The sequence below is a fragment of the Passer domesticus genome, chromosome 4 (genome assembly GCF_036417665.1).
Source record: "Passer domesticus isolate bPasDom1 chromosome 4, bPasDom1.hap1, whole genome shotgun sequence".
NCBI lineage: Eukaryota > Metazoa > Chordata > Aves > Passeriformes > Passeridae > Passer > Passer domesticus.
The window spans coordinates 12303514-12323178 of NC_087477.1; positions in this window are offsets into that span (position 1 = coordinate 12303514).

Below are 19665 nucleotides of genomic sequence, written 5' to 3' on the forward strand. Positions count from 1 at the left end.
AAAAAAAAAAAAAAGGCAGGACACACAGAGACCACAAGTTAATCCAAGCGATCAGTGATGATGTTGCTTTGCATCCTGAGCAGACTACTACTTAACAAAAAAACAAAAAAAAAATCCAAAGAAACCCAAACAAACAACAAAAAAAAAAAAAAACAAAAAAAAAAAAACAAACAAAAAAAACCAAAAAAAAACCCACCAAAAAAAAAAAACCACACACAAAAAAAAAAGGCATTTAGAATTTCTAAAAGCACCATTTTGGCTACAAGATAAACACCTCTATTGGGGAACAGCTACCTTGTCTGTTAGCCACGGGGGAATTGTAGCCATGGCAGTGCCAGGTTCTGCTCTCCCGTACCAAAGAACATCCATCCCTTTCTAAAGCCCTGACAAACTCCCAGAGGTGGCTAGCCCAGCCTGGGGAGGTAAACAACACGGTGACAGTGCAGTGTTCATCTCAGCACCAAGAGGCCAGGCCAGGACTTTTTCTTTTTCTGAAGGAAAAGTGTGAGGTTGTACCAGGCAGCTTAAATCACAGAAAGGAAAAAGCAACAGAGATGAGGGAAGGAGAGGAAGCAAGACTGACAAGGTGATTTACCATCTGTTCTCTGTGCTTCAGGTAACACACCTCATCGCTCGCTAATAAAGCTTTCAAAGGTTCCCAGATGCTCTCAAATGGAATCCTGACATCAAGGGATTTTTATGCATGAATGCATTATTTTCTCTTTATCTGCCATGTATTAAGGACAAACGGGAACACGCTCTACCAAAGTCCCTACCTCCTCTCCTAGGCACAGCTGAGACGACACAAAGTAACACTTCCCAACGGGAACAGCCTTGAAGAGACAAAAAGTAGCACAGCAATACTAAAAGCACCCAGTCCATTTCTCCTTGGATTAGGCAGATTTATCTGCCAGCTGAACTACTGGCGCCTGCAGCACACCACATTCCAGCTTGATCTTTCTATTTTTAGTCCTACCAGGACTCCTGGACTAACTGGACTCCTCACTTCAGCAGATGGCATCCTGAGTCTGGGACGGAGCCAGGGCTCCCAGGCTGTGGTTTGGGCACCAGGACTCACCAGCTCTCAAACAGCCTGAATGAGGACAAAGTGTCTCAGCCACTTGTGTCCTTGGCAATGTCCATGTTCTGTTTGTAAAAGACAAGCAGGAGAAATATTGTCTCATCTTGGGAGTCACCCAAATGGGGCACATGGAATCCTGTCACTTTGCTTACCCAGTAATTTACATCCCCCCTTGGATTCAGCTCCTCTTTCCTTTAACCACAGGCTGCAAAGCCGTGTCCTTCAGCAGATTCACCTCACAAACTGAGACCCATTCACTGAGCTTTATGTTGGTGCTTTGTCCAGCTCCTCAGGGGCCTAACACAAGATCTCATCAATATTCCTTTAGTAAAAATACTGGTTTCTAACCATAAATGTAAAAGCTATATCCAAGGAATATAATAGTGTCATTTTCTTTGGGTCAGAACACGACTCCAGGGAGATGTGCCTGCAGAAGAGGGCACCGTACTTTGATCTTCTGATACTGGGTCAGCCACCAGCAAAGTGAAACGGAGAAGAAACAGATACTAAGATTCTGTTGTTCTATCATCTGTTCAAGGTCATATCTAAGAAACTAAGACCTCAGGAGATGTCATTGGGACCATTTGAGCATGTCCTGGGCAGAAAACTTCACTTGGAATTAGTGCAACACTCTGAGAAGACAGCCCTTGAAAAAAAACCCAAATCAACAAACAGCTACAACATTTTAAAAGGGTGTGGGCGGGAAATACTCTGAGTAGAGCCAAGTTTTAAAATTTTCAGTGTGCACCTCTGCTCAGGAGCAAAGACATTTTCATAGAAGTGTGGCAGTATTTCTGCAAAGATCATAACTAGAGGCTGCAGTTACTTCAGATGCTCCACCCACAAAGAACATTTTCAGTGTTTGCTTTACTGTTTGTGATTATGAAATGGGTTTTAAAAAAAAAAGCAAGTTATTAAGAATTCTGTTTGAAGTTCTACTTGGAAATAATCATACATTGTAGCACTCCTGATGGAGTAATTATTGACTACACATTAATGTGTGGAAGGGGCTAACAGCAGGCCTGTTAGCTAAAGGAGCAAGAAGAAGCTGAGAAGAAAGAAGAAGCTTTAAGGAGCTCTCTCCAAGGCTGTAACCAAGGAGACCAAGAGAACTGAGGGACTGAAGGAAGATAAGAAGAGAACTTCACAGCTGCACAAAGTATATTTAGAAAGTTAGTTAAGCCACTGTAACTTTTCACCAATGGTGTTATGTTGATTTATTGTGTCCAATAGTTAGGGTAGAAGAAGCATAAACAATTAAAAAGTGTATAAAAGGTCAGCCATGTTCGATAATAAAGTGTTGCCATCTGAGACTGCTTGTGGTCTCTACTTTGTGTCGTGACTGCCTCGACAACGACGTTAATGTATTAAGTTAGCTATGTTAACAAGATTCTGACAGAAAATTGTTATAGGTATAGAGCTTTCCATTCCTTATTGATTTCCACCAAGTACATTCAAAGCAGTACTTTCTCTATAACTAAAGCTTTATTTTTGTTACACTAACTTTAACTTCTGGATTAAATTTCGCATGGGTGCACTGCAATCTGTCTCGCCTGCCTTTTTTGCCGACAGATCTCAATCTTTGTGGAAATGAAACCTTATTTTAAAAGCTACACCACCTGCTGGGATTTGTTCTTAAGTATCTGCCTTCTGCCAGCCAACAGGTCACACGTCAGACATGGCTGCGATCTCGTTAAGCACCACTGCTCTGCCCCACTGCAGCCAGGAAAGCACTGACACACACACCACAGAAATATTTTTTTTAAAATATTTCTGTTTTTAACTATTGATGGACATGTCAGGAAATATCCATCAATAGTTAATATTAATTGCAAGGTCCTGCTCTACGTGCTAGAGCTGTTGAAGAATTGTTGCCTTGATGTGGCTGCTGATGACTGAAGTATCTGTACAGGTTCTCTTCATTGCAGTTACTTGGTTTTTAACTATTGATGGACATGTCAGGAAATATCCATCAATAGTTAATATTAATTGCAAGGTCCTGCTCTACGTGCTAGAGCTGTTGAAGAATTGTTGCCTTGATGTGGCTGCTGATGACTGAAGTATCTGTACAGGTTCTCTTCATTGCAGTTACTTGGTTGCCACCCCTGACACGACTTGCACATAAGGCTGTGGGGGCCGTCTGGCTCTGCTGTCTGCTGGCAGCCACTGCAGAGCAGCAATAACAAAGACCAGCACTGCAGCAGCATCTCAGAACACCAATGAGGTTGAGATGAGCCCAAAATAAAAACATAAACTTAATAAATTTTAACTGGACAAACAGCCTAAACATGTGCTTGTGTTGGGCAAGGCAGAAGTGGTGAACAACTCGGCTGGGGAGAAAGTAGATAAATCTGGGAATGAACTCCAAGGAAAAAGGTACAAAGATTATTTCAAATCATGGAATGAACAGATTGGAAATACCTCAAGCACATGCAGAGCAGAGGGGGATGCCATCAAATCCTGGCCCTGACACTTGTGGCTCAGTACTCTACCTGTCACTTGAGTTTAATCCAGGTAACAGACACACAACTGGCTGTTAGTCTGTCCTCCTCCCACAGCATCAAGGAACGGGTTACGTGTAACCTGCCATTAGGGGAAGGTCACAAACTTGCCTGAAGAAAACAATTTAGCTGCCTTGGGGACTAATAATACATTTTATTCCGCTTTTGGAGAAACTGACTAAAGCTCCAGTGCCATTGAGCATCATTTTGCACAGACAAGCAGTTGCCCTGGACAATTAAACCCCTGCAATACAGAGCCTGGTGACAGTCCCTACACTGTGTCATGGTTTGACCCTGACACAATGACAGGGCCCCCATGAAAGGGTATATTTCCAAAATGGTTGCTGTGAGATGTGACCTGGGAACAGAACAAAGCAGGCTCCCATTCGGGGATGGAGGGAAAAACACAACACTTTATTCATAAAATATCTAAAAAGGAACACGCATACAAAGCTAAGAATGAAAACCTTCCAAATACTTTCCTCCACCCCCCTCCCTTTTCTCCACAGATCCACCATCCCTCAAATAATCAACTCTCAAATCCATCAGGGAGAGAGGAGTCCCCCCTTGCACCATAGGCTTCCCCTGGAAGCACAATTAAAACCTCCTGTGCTTCCGTGTCACCCATGGCCCCGCACAGAGAACATCGGCCCTCGTGACTTCTCCCCCCCATGTCCAGTGCTCTCACCACTGGACATGGGCCAGGACTGCTTTCAGGGCTCCCCATTTAAAGATGCTCCACCCAGTTCCAAAAGTCTCTCAACTTTGGGACACCAGTCCCCCCCACATTTCACCCCCTGGGGCTGAGGGGCCTCATGAACAGAGATCTTCCTCTCCGTGGAGACAGAGGGCATCCCACACCCTCCTCAGCCGTCTCTGTTCACTCCACTGCTTCACTCTTGACTCCCGGGTGTTGCCTCCCCCTAAATACAGTCTCTGGGTCACAGGGAAAAAACACGGGTCTGTCTATGGCTATACAAGAAAGAGTCCAGCCCAAGGCCACTCCATCATCTCTTCCCACCTAGGATTCTTTTCATCTCTTCCAGCTTTCCTCACGCTTGCCCATTTCATCTCTCATCTCTCTCTCTCCTCATTCTGATTCAGGAGGATTCAGTATTTGTAAGGTTTCCATTAGTCTACAAAGGGGTTAAAATCTTCGCTTCTGCCTGCCCAAGGACTCCCACAGCAGCCGGGCACCTTCTCTTGCCGCATCCTCTGCTTCTGGCCAGCCGTGCTGCCAGCACAGTCTCTGTCTCTCTCTCTGGGGGGGGCTGCCCAGACATCTCAAGTCTCTGCCACCCCTGCACGGTCTAATGACCTCCACCCCTGCACCTTTTGGGGCTCCCGGCCTCCTCCCCACAGGCTGCATGGCCTCCCCCTGCCCCACCCAGGGGCAGCTGGGCAGGGGAGAGGTCCAGACTCCACTCACCAACACCGGATTCCCAAAGAGGAAGCTCTCTGGGAATCTTCTGCTTTTAACCCCGGTGTGTTCTCAGTGGCGTATCCAAATCCTCAGTGGCCAGCACAGCTGCCATTTTCAGATCTGGCCACTGACTGGCCCGACCTAGACCTTTCCAGAAACACACTTCCGGGCCAAACCACGACAACTGCCATGTGTCTATTTCACTGAGCACACAACATGTTCAGGGGTGAACAACAGAAGACTTCTTGGCTCAGAAGAGCTCTGCAAGTCTCTTCCTTTACTTGGCTTCACTTTCACAGCTTGTGGCTACCCTGAACAAGGTATTGGCAGGTGTCTCAATAGAAATGCCCTTCTCATCAGTGGTAGAAATTAGATTATCATCTGCAAGATACTTGCCCTCAATTCCATTGGAAACCGTCACAGGGGAGAGAACCAGGATCCTGGTCAGACACACACAGAAAGAGCCATAAGCCATATCTGTCCATGTAGACCTGAAACTTTCCCTCAGCACTGATTAGTAAAAATGCATATCCCTTTCAGCTAAAAGAGGTGACAAAAATTCCTGTCTTTTGCCCCAAGCTGAAAACTGAGTTTCCATGATTATTCTAAAGTTGGTGATTTTAATGAGACATTTTTAAAAGTGATTAACATGAAGGACTACTTCTTTAATTATAACCTTTCCTATTCTTTCAGAATAAATTTTGTTGAACACTTTTCATGTGATTTGCTTCATTATCTTTTCATTTCAATCATCTTTGATGACACACCATTTAATTAGGTTTATTGTGCAGGTACAGATGGTTAAACTTGTGCATTCAGCACATGCATTCCATTTCACTAATATATCTTATTCATGCCACTGTCACCATCCATTACAAAAATTAACAAGGCATCATCCAGTTAAACTAAGTTTGCAAAATGTTGTTCATGAGGAATTTCTCTTTCATAACATTATAGGATGCCTTATTGACAACTTGGCTGGTGTTTGTGATCTCACTCATAAATATTTACTTGTCACCATAAACTGTGAAATGTTACCTTCCAGGGAGTCAGCCAGTGCTCTCCTCTAGTCATAAATATGACTCCCTCTGTTGTAGTATTATTAATGTTACATTTTTTCCTGTTAGGAGACTTTACAGCCGGGAAAAGAAAGCCATTTCATACACACAACCAAAATATCACATAACTTACAAATTTACTTGGCCTGCAGCAAGAGGTGTATATTCACATCTTGTTAGATCTGCAGATAAATGTGTATTCCTGTGCTCACACTTCTTATTGTCAAGATATACTGTTCAATGGCTAAACAAAAGTATTGTCAGAATATCTCAAAGAACTCAGCTGTGACCATTAAGGGTCCTACAAAATCCCTTACACTCCCATTATTTTTAACAGCTGTTTTTCAAATGAAACAAGATTTGCAGGGAAGAGGCATGTGCTTTCTCAGACCAGCTGATACAATCGTCAGACAGCACCAAGTCATCCATGGCCGTGGGTTTGGTGAGCACCAGGGAATTACTGAGGCTGCTGCTGAGCCCCTTTCCAGACCCACCTGCTGAGAGAGGGCACAAGGCACTGACACTGAAGAGCACCACGGGACAAAACCCTCCTGGGTGACGTCCCAGCCTGAGAGCAGTGGTGCTCACACCTGGAAGTGAGCTCCCTGGAGTGCCAACAGCTTCCCCCAGGAAAAGGAGCTGCTGTGCTACTCCTGCAGCAGATGGAAGTCCAGGGTTCTGGGATGGCTCAGATGGTTTCCCTGAAGTAAAAACTAACTAGTCGTTAATTTAAATCATTTCAGCCACAGCACCTCTTCTCCAGTAAAGTGCTTCCACCACTGTTCTCTGATTCACTGTAAAATAGCTTCACTTCCAGCTTGTTTTCCCTATAAGCTGCTCCACTCTCAAAGAAAGGCAAAATTCCTCCACAGCAAAAGAGAACCTCCTTGTTCATGGTGGATCTCTTCTCCAAAGACCTTGCATTCTGTGACTGTTTCATCAAGGAATATCAGGCAGGTGCCCCTAGCTAGGCTCAGATAAGAAGAACCACCAGGCACAGATCTTTTAAATTCCTGCAGAACGTCTGAGGGAAAACAAATAAGAAGGGCCAAGGGCTGGATGTTCCTTCAGAATAACAAAGCTGCTTTGTAGGTCGAGCTCCTGCAATGCCGTACAAAGTGCTGAGGGGATCAGATGTTTGAAATAGACACCCACAATGAACAGCCATGGTTGCTATGCACCCACCTCTCCTGCAGTAAAAAGACAAAAAAAAGTTTTGATTCCAACTATAAACATGAGGGTAATTTTTAAGATATCCTGTCAGGGTTTCAGGCTTTGTGACAGTAGCCAGTTCTGTCGTGCTGATGCATCAGCAAATGAGAAGGTGCAAATGCTTTGAAAGAGGGTGTCAGTCACAATGACAGTAAAGCTGGAGCTGAGATGGTGAATTTCACGTCTTATGTCTTTTCAGCACTTCATTACACAAATCATGTAGCACATGCTCCATAAGCACAGCTTTCTCAATGGGATATGTCTTTCTGCTATTAAATTAATTTTCTGTGTCTGCTTCTTTTACATTCTCTTTGTACTTGCTCTCCTCAGCATAAAACATGAAAATTTTAGGGTTAAACTAGAAATACATATATATAGACTTAATTTTGTGCCAGAGAAAGAAGGAAAAATAACATGTGAAATTCATGCCCAATGTAAACAAGCAACTATAATCTGTGGTCATGAAAGTTCTGAAGGACAAAAAAGCACAGCTTCTATGTTTATAAGCTCTGTATTTTACTGCAGGTTGAGACAAGATAAATATCTCTAGTCTGTGGTAAAAATAAATATTTGGGGGTTATATTTTATAAATGGAAATACAATGGCTAACCTTGAAATTTTTAGTGGTTTTTTCCCCTTCATCTAGATTTTCATGCAGGGCTATTTTACCTCAGGGTAACTACTTTTTTTTTTGGCTGGTCTCCCTCTCACTCCAATGTATTTGCTTACCTCATGGAGACTGTACTTCACCCAGCTTTAGGTTTTATTCTATCAGCAGCAAGTGCAAAGAAACACTGGCTTCCAATTTTTTTTTAAAGACTGAAAATTATAATCAGCCTCTGTAGCAATTGTTCTATTTGCACAAGAATCTAATCTGTAGAGGGAAGGTGACAGATTGCCTGTTTACCCTCACATTATATTAAATAGTTAACATTTTAATAAAGAAAACTATGCTTGTATATAGTTGGATCAAAAGAGAAATTCAGTGCTACTGGTCCCCTATTTTCCAGAACAGGGATTTCAGGTAAAACTTCTGTTTTGGCCAGCCAGGTAACCAACCCAAAATAGCTAGATATGAGGAAAGATAGCAGACAGCAGTGGAAAAAAAATAAGGAATAGCTAGAATTAAAAATTATACTTAATATCTACTGGTACAGTGAAAGGGCAGATGTTATCAATATCCAAAAATTATTTACAGCTCAGACTGAAGTCTCTCCAATGTGTTTTCTCCAAATTCACATGTGTGACATTTATAAAACATGAAATTATCTTTTAGGTTTTTTTGGTCTCTGTCAAATATATAGTTTTTCAAATGTTGAAATGTTTTGATCTTGGAGATTTTATTTTTCATTCACATGCTTGTTTTAAAATAATTGTTATTTAAAAAAACAACACAATGAAACACAATATTTAGATGAAGCCATAAAACCAGTGTGAAAACAAAAATGCCCCATGTCCTTAATCCTTGCCTGGCTTAATATAATGAAGAACACTGACTTCCAGACTCATGGAAAGAAGCCTGACCCTGATATCAGCCACAATCTTATTGTTATTATTTCTGCGACATTCCTGTTATTCTCTCAGCAGAAATATGTTTTATACACTGCCCTGCAGTTTGCCCGGTCCCAGCCACTCCTGTCTCAGAGAGGGTTTTTCCCATTTCCTCGCACACACATCATACTTTGTTGGTTCTGACAGAAGTTCAGTCTATGGGAATCCATTAAAACGCCCTTCTTACCTTAAAAATCCCTTCCCTGTTACTTCTTCTGGTATTCTGGGGAGGGATACACCACAGAGGAGCCAAGCTACCCAAGTACTGCTCATGGATGGAGTCAGAATAAGGAAAATACACACAAATTATGAACTTCCTGTTAAGGACACGTTCAAAAGGGAGTTTTGTGTTACCTCTGGTCAGGAGCAGGAATTGAAATAGCCAAAGGACACAACCCTTAACCAGCAGCACCTACAGAGTTGGTCTGTGGGTTTTGCTAGAACACAGCAGTACAGTTTTGTTAAAAAGGGTAGGTAAGCTGTTCATGTGTAAGGAGAGAGCTGAAATAAAAGACTAAAACCAATTTCAGATGTGGGCTAGAGCACTTCTGTTAGGGTAAAATTATTAAAATGAATGCTTTAAAATATTCCATAAATCAACTGGATTATCAGTCTTTCTTTATGTGTGTCTCTGCTCACCTAAAGCTCCACAGAGCAGCCATGAAGAGCAATTAAGAAAACCCGTAGAGAAGAGTCCACTGTCACACCTCAGGTGCCTCAATTCCTTCCAATCCCTGTTGAAAGAATTCCAGCTGGCCCTTCTGTCCCGCTGTAATCCGTATTGTTTCTCCTCCAGAGCACTTCCCTAATACTTAGTTACATACAAGGAAATCTCAGCAGATTTCAGCCACTTGCTCACTACCACAACACATCAATTTCTAACCTCCCTCTTGGTCCTCACTACTTTCCCCCACTTTCCATCCTCCCAACGATTCCAGCTGAAGTGGATTTGCTGCTTGGTCACACACCAAGGCTTGCTGAGCTACCAATGAGCAGGGCTTGGCTATGCACCCCAAAAGCAGACATTTTATGTATGAGTGCTTCCAGCAGTGCCCATGGAAAAAACTCCCAGGAGTCTAGAATTGCGTCCTGGTAAAGCACTGTACATCACCACATCAACATTTCACTCTGTTCTCCACATTTCTCCCACAGAAAAGTTGGGAATAAGAGCGAGCTGCTCCTGTGCCGCAGTGTCCCGGAGCCTCCACGGCTTTGCTGCTCTCTGCAACAGAACTGCACTGCAGGATTTGTCCTCACGCATTTCAAAGGATACTCCAGCCTTCAGTGTCACTGCAGGGGACAGACTGTTTGTTACTGCAGAGTTCAAGCAGCCACAAAAACACCAAATAACCTTCACAATAAGGCTCAGCCATTTAATCATAGTCTATCATCAAGCAGGGTACTCAAGTGAGAATGCACATGGAGCCAGCTGGGAATAGAGGAGAAAAACAACCTAAACCTTGCTCAGGACTGTAAAGACACAGCACAGCCTTGAGTTCCATTTCCCTTCCCAGAATCTGCCCAACACTAACCTAGAGCTGAAATTACTTGGCGAAATGCTTTAAAATCTCACAGATCCCATAAATCTTGTGAAAACACATGGCTATTTCACCAGGATGCTTCATAGACATTGCTGAATGCCCTTTATACTGCTGTTTTCTTCTTGTAAACAAAATTCTGATAAAATGCAGGGGTAAGCAATGGCATCCAGGTGTTCTGTAATGGGTGAGACTGTTTCCTTCTGCATCCTAACTTGTCCTCTTCCTTCTCAACTTGCTCCTGAGGTACTTGTTTAAATGTAATTAAGCAGAATTTAATGGATACCTGCTACATTTAGGTACATACTTAGAATGGCATCTCACTGCATTTTTCCATAGCTGGCAGCAATGGATGGACAGCTGTCTGCCTCATCTTCCAGGAATTTAGTAATGATAATCCTGAGCAGAGATTCTACTCCTCAAAATTAACTCTGTTGAAACTTAACCTTCCAAAAAGTCCAGAATGAATACTTGAAAATAGCTCACTAAATTCTTGGTAAACGTTGTGAAGGATGTCACCATAAAAGACAATGCACTGTATTGGCACCACATAGGAGATGATGGTGTATTGTTACATGAATTAGACTTGATACCTCTGCTTTTAAGGAAATATGAGCACTGACACATCCTTTCCTTATGTCTCCAAAGCATTTTGAGGAAGAAAGAGCCCTACAAATCTCATATGCAACACAAATTTTTATTCTACCCATATAAGTTAGCTTATTTCTTTTACTTATGTGATTTAAAGGCCAGATTTCCCAGTCACAGCACAGGACAAGAACGCTTACAGCAGTTTTATAGCAACACAAACAGGTCTATGAAAAATGAGCAAGGAGGGATCCTGAGAGCACTGCAACAGTGACCCAGGTGGAAATGCAGGGTACTCTAGTTACCAGTCCTCACGCAAAATTCCTTGCTGTTACTACTTACTGGCAATAAACACATTTAACACATGACAGATGTGTTATGCCCTTAACCCTCACAGACCATGAGTTAGTGCTCTGACCCAGTTCTCCTCTCAGGTGGCTGACAGGTGTGAGATCCTCCTGTTAAAACCCAGGTTATTCTGCCCATGTTTTACACAGTTAATCTTTATACTCCCATGCTATGACTTAGAACCTACAAAAATTCCCGGGAATACTGCCAGTAAGTTAAAGACAGGACACATGATCATCTGGTGAGAGGTCAAGTATCTCCAGAGCTGTTCTGTGGTTTAAATGCTTTTCATTTGAGACTGACATTTTTCCAAAGGGAAATCAACTCCTGCTGCTTTTCTCCCTATGATACATATATTGAGGAGAGGTGGGTTTTATACGGGTGTGCTTCTTTTTAAGCTGCATCTCTTCCAATACCTCAATAAAAGCAAAGTATCTATTTCCAAAAGGAGAGCAATCAGCTGCTTACTAAGACTTTTGATTCACTGAAGGCTTAGGGTTGGAACGGACCTTAAACACATCTTGTTGCACTCCTCTGCCATGGACAGGGACACCTTCCACTGGACCAGGTTGCTCCAAGCCCCCTCCATCCTGGTGTTGGACACCTCCAGAGATGGAGCAGCCACAGGTTTTCTGGGCAACCTGTAATAGTGCCTGGAAAACTTAGGTAGCAATCCTCCTGTAGTTCTTTACATTCACCCTAAAATCTTTTACAGAAACACTTGTAAAGATACAAAACATAGCATTTTCAGAGCTGCAGCATTTGTACCTTAACACAGACCAAAATGTTCTGTGAGGTTTGTCATTCAGAACTTTTTATCTCCCTCCACCCATCCAGATGGTTTTACTATGTTTTATCATACCATTTCTAACTTGATGCTTCCCTCCCCATTATGCCTTTCAGTCTGGGGTGATTTAGAAATGTTGATTGTAAACAGCTTGTCTCAGTAAAATAATCCCTTGTCCTTGACCATACTGATCATCGAGTGCCAGCAAAGAAACCCCGTCCCTTTGAACTGAAGGCCACATTATAAAACTGCTCTTTTCCCACAAGGTCAGTTTCTAGTTTGAGTTTCTCAAATTCCATTTGAGATTTTATAGAAACCATTGTGATCTTTGTTTGGTGTTCTTATTTCTGGGCCAAGTGCTTATCTTTGTGATTATCTTTGCTCATCTTTCAGCCTGAGAAGGAATGCTGGCTGTCTTAGCAAGCAAAGAAAAAAACCCAATGAATATCAGCTTGTACAATCAATTTTAGTATGATGCTGATGAAATTTGCACCTTTGAACAGCTGTAAAGCTGGTTTCAAGGGTGTATGGTGATACCATGTTTAAAAAACAAACCAAAACAGGTAAATAGCATTCACAGCTGAATTTTAAAAAGCATCTCAAAACCCTAAGCAAACGACTTACAGACAACCCTTAGACAACCATTTCAGATGACCATACATTTGTGCAATTACCTTGTGGCCACGTGCAGTTTGTTTTACCTCGATTCCTGGTCCTATGAGGTAACTTGAAGGCCATGAAAAAGCAGACAGGCAATCCAAATTAAATATCTATACAGCCATATACTCTGAAAACACTTGGGTACGTTTCAATTTCCAGTGGAGAAAAAAAATCCAGGAGCTCAAAGAATTTATTATCATTCTTTTGACTCACAGAACCAATCATCTAAAACACCTCTCTGCTTAGAGATGCATAAAACATCTTTTTTTATAGAAGTAGATCAACATGTTATGCTTCATTGTAAGGACAGCAGCTGAGATGATTTGAACTTTGTGTCACTAAAAGCAGCTACACAAAGAAAGCACTATTACCCACTAAAGGAACACATTTCCTCCATTTGTTCTAAGTGCACTCTATTATATAAACCACATAAAATGTCAACATGCCTCTCACAAAACAAGGAATGTGACACTTGATATTTGGAATGATCACTACAGCAGTTTTTGAAACACCAACCTAACTTTAAGCACCTATACCCACATTTAAGATAGTTTAAACTATTTTTCTGTGGATCACTAAGGAGCAAGATGAGCGGTAACTGAGACGATTAAAGTTATTTGAGTGAGTATTTCTCTTAGAGTCAAGAAAATTATGCCTCCATTGAATCTTTTTTATTAGAATGACTTCGGACAGGAATGATTATTCAGGTTTGTAAACCTGAGCTCACTGAAAGCAGAGAAAAGGAAAGGACACAAGTGACAAGTCCACATGGCCTGCAGCCATCCAGTGGGGAGCATGTGCTGAAGGGAAGGAAGGGTAAAGCAGCAAAATTAATTTCAATGTAAAGGCACCTGCAGAAAATGCCACCTGTGCTGGCCAAGACAGCCACAGCATGGGAAAAGGATGGGAGCATTCAGGTCAAAGGAACAGGGGGCAATAAGAATGCTGGTATTACAGAAATGAAGGGTTTACCATAAAGCGAAGTGAGTTTGGTGATGATAACACCCCTGCCCACAAAATGAACACAATGTTTCAGGACATGGTTTGAAAGCACTATCTAAACTAAGGTACAGACCATTTTCTTCCTAAACTCCACTTCCCACAGTCAAATTCCACCCAAGGATATCATTAAGCTGTATTGATTTATTGATACAAGAACCTGATCTAATTTGCATGTGTAAATTAGCAGCAAGAACATTTCCCATTACTTTGCTATATGGCTGCAATGACTGTTCACTTAATTTCCTGTGGCACAGCTCAGGTTTTGCAAGATGCATTTGCAACCAGGGTGTTAGCTCAGATTTAGTTACATGTTACATATGCTTTATAAAAAGGTGAAGCAGTGCAAACAAATATCTGGGAATTACAATTTGCTACCAGGCATAAGGCTCTCAAAACAGTGCTCAATCCTTCAGAGCTCTTGAGTTTTTCCTCTGTACAAGTACTAGAGAAAGCTTATTTGAGTCTTTAGTTTCTCTTAAGATGAAAGGGTTTTCATTATTTTTGATATAATTACCTTTAAATAGTCCTGTAACAAATCCTGGTTCTAACAGTTTGTTTATCCTTGTAGGAGGTGAGACAAAACTTACTTGAATGTGAAATAATACATGTGTTTTAAAGCCTTTTTTAATTTAAAATAATGGATATTTGGACACTGTGTTACTTAGCTCCTTTAATTCAGTTTGACTCGACAGAGTCCAAATGCAAAGTCACAATCTCACTCTGTATGTCTCCATCAGCTGCTGAGGATCAGATGTTGAACAGCTCCAGTTCCACCACCAGCTTCCTGTCAGAACTCCAGAAAGGACAAACCAGGGAAGCCCATTACACTGAGGATTCAGTGCACGGGTTCCCAGTGCTGTGCAGTGGGAGCTGACCCAAAGGCTGCATCATATTCCAAAGGGTCTGCTCCTTCAAAAATGTGGAAAAATACAGTAAGGCAGCAAGATTCTGCCTTACTGTATTTTTCCACAAGAAGTGATTTTGTTTTTTAATCTGAGACATGGAACTGCAAAACTCTTTATTTATTGATAACTTGGAAAGGATGAATAAAAGTGAGATAATTCTAGGACTGTGACTTTATATTTTAGCTCCCCAGAAGGCTGTTGTGAAACTAAATTAAACGACTGGGGACACTGTGGCTGTTCACTGATCTGTCCAAAACCCAAAGTCACATCTGCTCTGAAGAGAAAATTGAACAGGATTTTTTTTCCTGTACTGGGCAGCAAGCCTTGGAACACTTAGTTTTCTTTTAAGTAAAGTTTGCTAGGCAGCCACAACAGAGAAGAAACACTCCCAGAAGGTAAAGCTCCCTTCCACAGGCCGTGTGTCACGGGACCTGCAGCTCATCAGAGTGTCACCTCCAACGTCCATGGCAGCACAAACAGCCATCAGGACATCAAATTCAGGGGGCTTACATTTAGGGATTAAAAATGAAATAATAGTTATTGATGCGTGGTATGCAATGTCATGCTTGACCACTTGGCTGGCAGAACACTAGATGACTAGAAAGACTCTTAAATATGTCTGTATGGAACCTTGCTCCCAAACTAATATCACTGTTTTTTATTAATAATATTTCTACCCATTATTCAGAAATCTGGTCCAGAGAAATTACTGGAAGCCATTAAAAAAACCCCAAATTAGCAAAGCCACAACAAATAGGATCTATTACACAGCAATCAACACAGCTTATATAAATGCAAGGCATGTATCAACAACATATGGATTACCTGTGTAGCCAAGACCACTATGTGTAAGAGGTGAGGTTAATATACATACATGGATTGCCAAAAGGCCTCCTACAAGAATCTTTAAAAGTGTTTGCAAACAGGCTTAGCAGTCATGACAAAGAAGGTCCTCCCATTAATAAAGATGCTGATTTAAAAAGGAAAATATTGAAGATCAGTGTAAAAGCCATTTCTCTCTACAAAGAGAGACACTCAGCAGAGTCTCACAGGATTTGTGAGCGACCCTGGTGTTGAACATGTTTTTAAGTTCTCTGGGAAAAGGAGCAGAGAGTGTGATGACAAACTTTCAGGATGCTGCTCTTATTCATGGTGGTAAAGATAGGAGATGACTGAAGAAGTGCAAAAAACCTTGCAGCCAAGGGATGGGGAGAGATAAAGGCAGATGAAATTCAGGAAGGACAGTTGTAAAATGACGCACTAGGGAAAAAAAAAATGAGCTCCACAGCAATAAGCCAGCCACTAATACATAGGAACAGGATGTTAAGGTCAGGGTAGACAGTGCTGTGAAAACATCCATCCAGTATTCAGGAGTGCAAAGCCAGACATGAAGATCAGCAATTACTGAAAAAGGAGCAAAAAAAAGCAAACTGGAATATCATTAGCTCCTTGTGCAAATCCACCACACCGCTGCACCTTTCCAACTGGATGCAGTTTTGGTCCTCCCCTTGCGGTAAGGCTAATTCAGAATACAGAGTGAGCCCCATGAAAGGAGCCACTGGCTCCCCCAGCTCCTCCTAAACCTCAAGAAAATTCATTAACAGCTGCCCTCTCACTGCTGCTGTCAAATAGAGGGAATTATGCAAAGTCTAGAACATCTTTCAGTGGTTCAAATGGTTTGCTGCAGTGTGGAGTCTTCTGGTTTTGGTAAGGGAAAATAACATAAACAGGCTTTCAGGCCTGAGGATGGTAACAAGCAAGGAGAATAACTGGAGTTCACTGAACAGATACTGAAAAAAGCCAAACCAACCCCTTGGCTTCAGCTTTTTTTCCGTGTAGCTGAAAGAAGAGCATTTGAATTTATGGGAAATGGCATTTAGAAATTACTAGTCATCTAACATGTTATTCCTCTTACTTACTCTACTTAACCTATGAAGTTGCAGGAGAAATTATTCCTTTGACCTGCAGGCAATAGCTATAAAGAGTTTTAGAAGGAATTCAAAAGAGTAGAGATCAGGAACTAGTTGGATTAATACTGCAGGGAATCAATCCACCAGTGCAACAGAGCAACACACAGGGATTCAGTCTCAAGAGACCAAATGTTAGGGAATCAACAAACTTAACAACCAGCTTGCAATGGGATTTTTTTTCTAGAGGAACAAGGAAGCTGGAACAGAACAATGCAGACCCAATGTAATTGAGTGGGGCCCCCATGAGCAGAGGTAACTGCCTTGCTACACCTGTTATCTTCTTTCCAGTCTGTCATTCCACTGCTTTTGCACACACACCTCCTAAGAGTATCAAGTGGTGTCCAGTGAAACAAGAACTAACAGGGATTCCAAGAAATGGAGAATTCATTTCTTCTAACCTAACCAGCTATTCAGCCATAAAATAAAAACCTATTCCCGAGAGATATCCTGTAGTTCAAAAAACAAAGCATTAATATAAATCAATTATTTTAATAAAAGCCAAGAGCTATAGTAGCAATTTATTACCAAGAGACCTAATAAATGAAATCCGCATATAATACTCTTTTAAAATAAAACAGGATATTAACAAAAGTAATAACTACTGAAGAATGCTAAATGTTTAAACCAGAAAGGAATGAAAGCACACTATGTAAATTCTGGGAGGGAAGCAAAGCATCACTCAGCTCACCTAAGCTGGATGCTTTAAGCTTCAATAAGTCCATGTCACCTTCATTACAGTAATAAATATATTTATGTATATATACATACACAGAAGCACTCCAGCAAGTTACACAGGTAGTTTTCACCAGCTGACTTCTCCATCTCATTGAAGTGACTGCTTCCCTCTCACATCGGCTCTCTCCAGGTGTAATGGTGTCCCTGCCTTCTGGCTAGGTGATAATTAAATCTGCTAAACAAGTGGCAAGGAGATGGAAAAGAAATTATTCATGCTTATTCAACACTTCATTTAGGAATTTAGCTATCTGAATGTTATCACAACTCAGATGTAATCTGAGCTCCCAGCTCCCTCCATCCCTCTCTCCTGGTTGGCTTGGTTCTTCCTCTCGGTTTCTGAGTCTCAAACAGGAATTCCTGCTTGGAAACACGAAGGTCAAACAGGAAAGCAAAGATCTGAGTAATGGTCTGTTCACACCCAAAGATCATAACACTAAAACACCTTGGAGAAAACAGATGCCAGAACCTGAACAGGGTCTCTATTCAGGGAGCATTATCAGTAATGGAAATACAAATTCTACTGACACACCTCTACCTATTAAGAGGCCCTGAGAGTATTTGAGGTGTTCTGCACTATAGGAAAAGTAACTCAGGCGCACATGACCACTGATTTGGCTCCCCCACAATGAAAATCAACTGAGGAAACAGGATTTGTAATTAAAATTGTTCTGATTTCTCTCTCCTACCCTCCACTTTTGTCAAGGAGATAAATACACATTTTCATTTAAAGTGGCTGAGAAACACCATTGAATTAAATATTCTGTATACAAGAAGGGAGAACACCAGTTTTCAGAACAAAAGATAAAGTAATTAATTGAAAAAAAACCCAAAAAACCAAAACAAAACCAGTTTTGCAGTAGCATCATCAGGGATTTGCATGCATTAGCACTGAACAGGCACAGAAACACATAAGCTGAAATGGAGGTTTATTGGTCTAGGCTGGGCTCATCCAAGCAACAGTAAATTACTCTGGTCCTGATAAGAAGCAGGTATTAACCAAACAGCAATACAGTTCTTTAAACCCCTAAATTATTCCAACTTGGCAACTTCAAAAGATCATAAACAACCAAGAACTATTATTCAAGTCTCAGTCATTAGAAATTACAGCAAACAGACCAATATTGCTATCAGAAATACTGAAAATATGGATAGCATGCAATTCTTAATCTTCTTAGGTTCCTTTCATCTGCTGAAGTTGCTGAATGACAGACATAAAAGGGTGAATAAAATCTTTCCAAGAAAACCTCTCCTCTAAGTTGGAGCAGTTGTGGTTCATCCTCCCACAAGTAATACTCAAGATCCAAGACACTTATGACAAACCTGAAATCTCCCAAGTCCTCACCACCTACTTCATAAAGGAGCTTTTCTAGTCTGGGGAAAAAAATGTTGGGAGGAAAAAAAATAAAAAAAGCCAGTGTTATTGTTCTACTCCTTGGTTGTGGTGTGGAAACCAAAATCTCCAGCAGAACTCCAGTGGCTTGGAAAGCTGAATGGACCCAACTGAACTTCAGCAGGAATCGCCCTTTCCCAAAGGACTGCCCAGATTCCCAGCCTGCCTCAGGCTAAGGCTCTCTCCACTCCAGGGCTTTCAGCAAATCCCATCTGCTGTCAGGGATCCATTACAACCAGAAGCTCAGAGTCCCATGACACTGTCAAGAATTCCCAGAAAGAACATGTTCTGAAACACTGATCTTCTAACCAGCCGTGCACTCCTCCTTCCTGAGGGTAAATGTAACCCTGTTCCAGCAGGAATGTCTCTCAGAGGGTGAGCAAAGGGTCACTGTAACAAAGCAACAATTTCCCTCCCTGCACCCACCTGCCCTGAGCTAAAAACCCCCTGTCACTGCCAGGGCAGGTCTGGTTCTGCTGCACAGAAATCCCAGAGTGACCTCCCCCACAATGGCCTCATTATGCCTAAGAATGGATTGCAATCACTTCTGCAGTCTACCACATTCCAGTGCCTTGGCATTTATTGCTATAACTTTTCCAATACTAATATACACCCATCTGCTTACACAACCCCTGCATTTGGTTTTTCCAAAGAATTAGGGGTCAAATTTCTCACTGGGGGTGCGGATGGTTGTTTTGAACTCCAAGACAGCAAGGGCAGGCAGTAGGCAGAGCACTGATTCTCATACCAGGTGTCTGAGCCCGCTGTGGGATCAGGGGAGAGCTCTGGATGCAGCCCATCTGCACCAACAGCAAGTTACCTGCTGCTGCAGTCCTGTACTACCTCAGCTGTGAGCTCTCACAGCTCTGCAGATATCATCTGAAAACTAAAAAGCAATTTTACAAGTTCTGACACA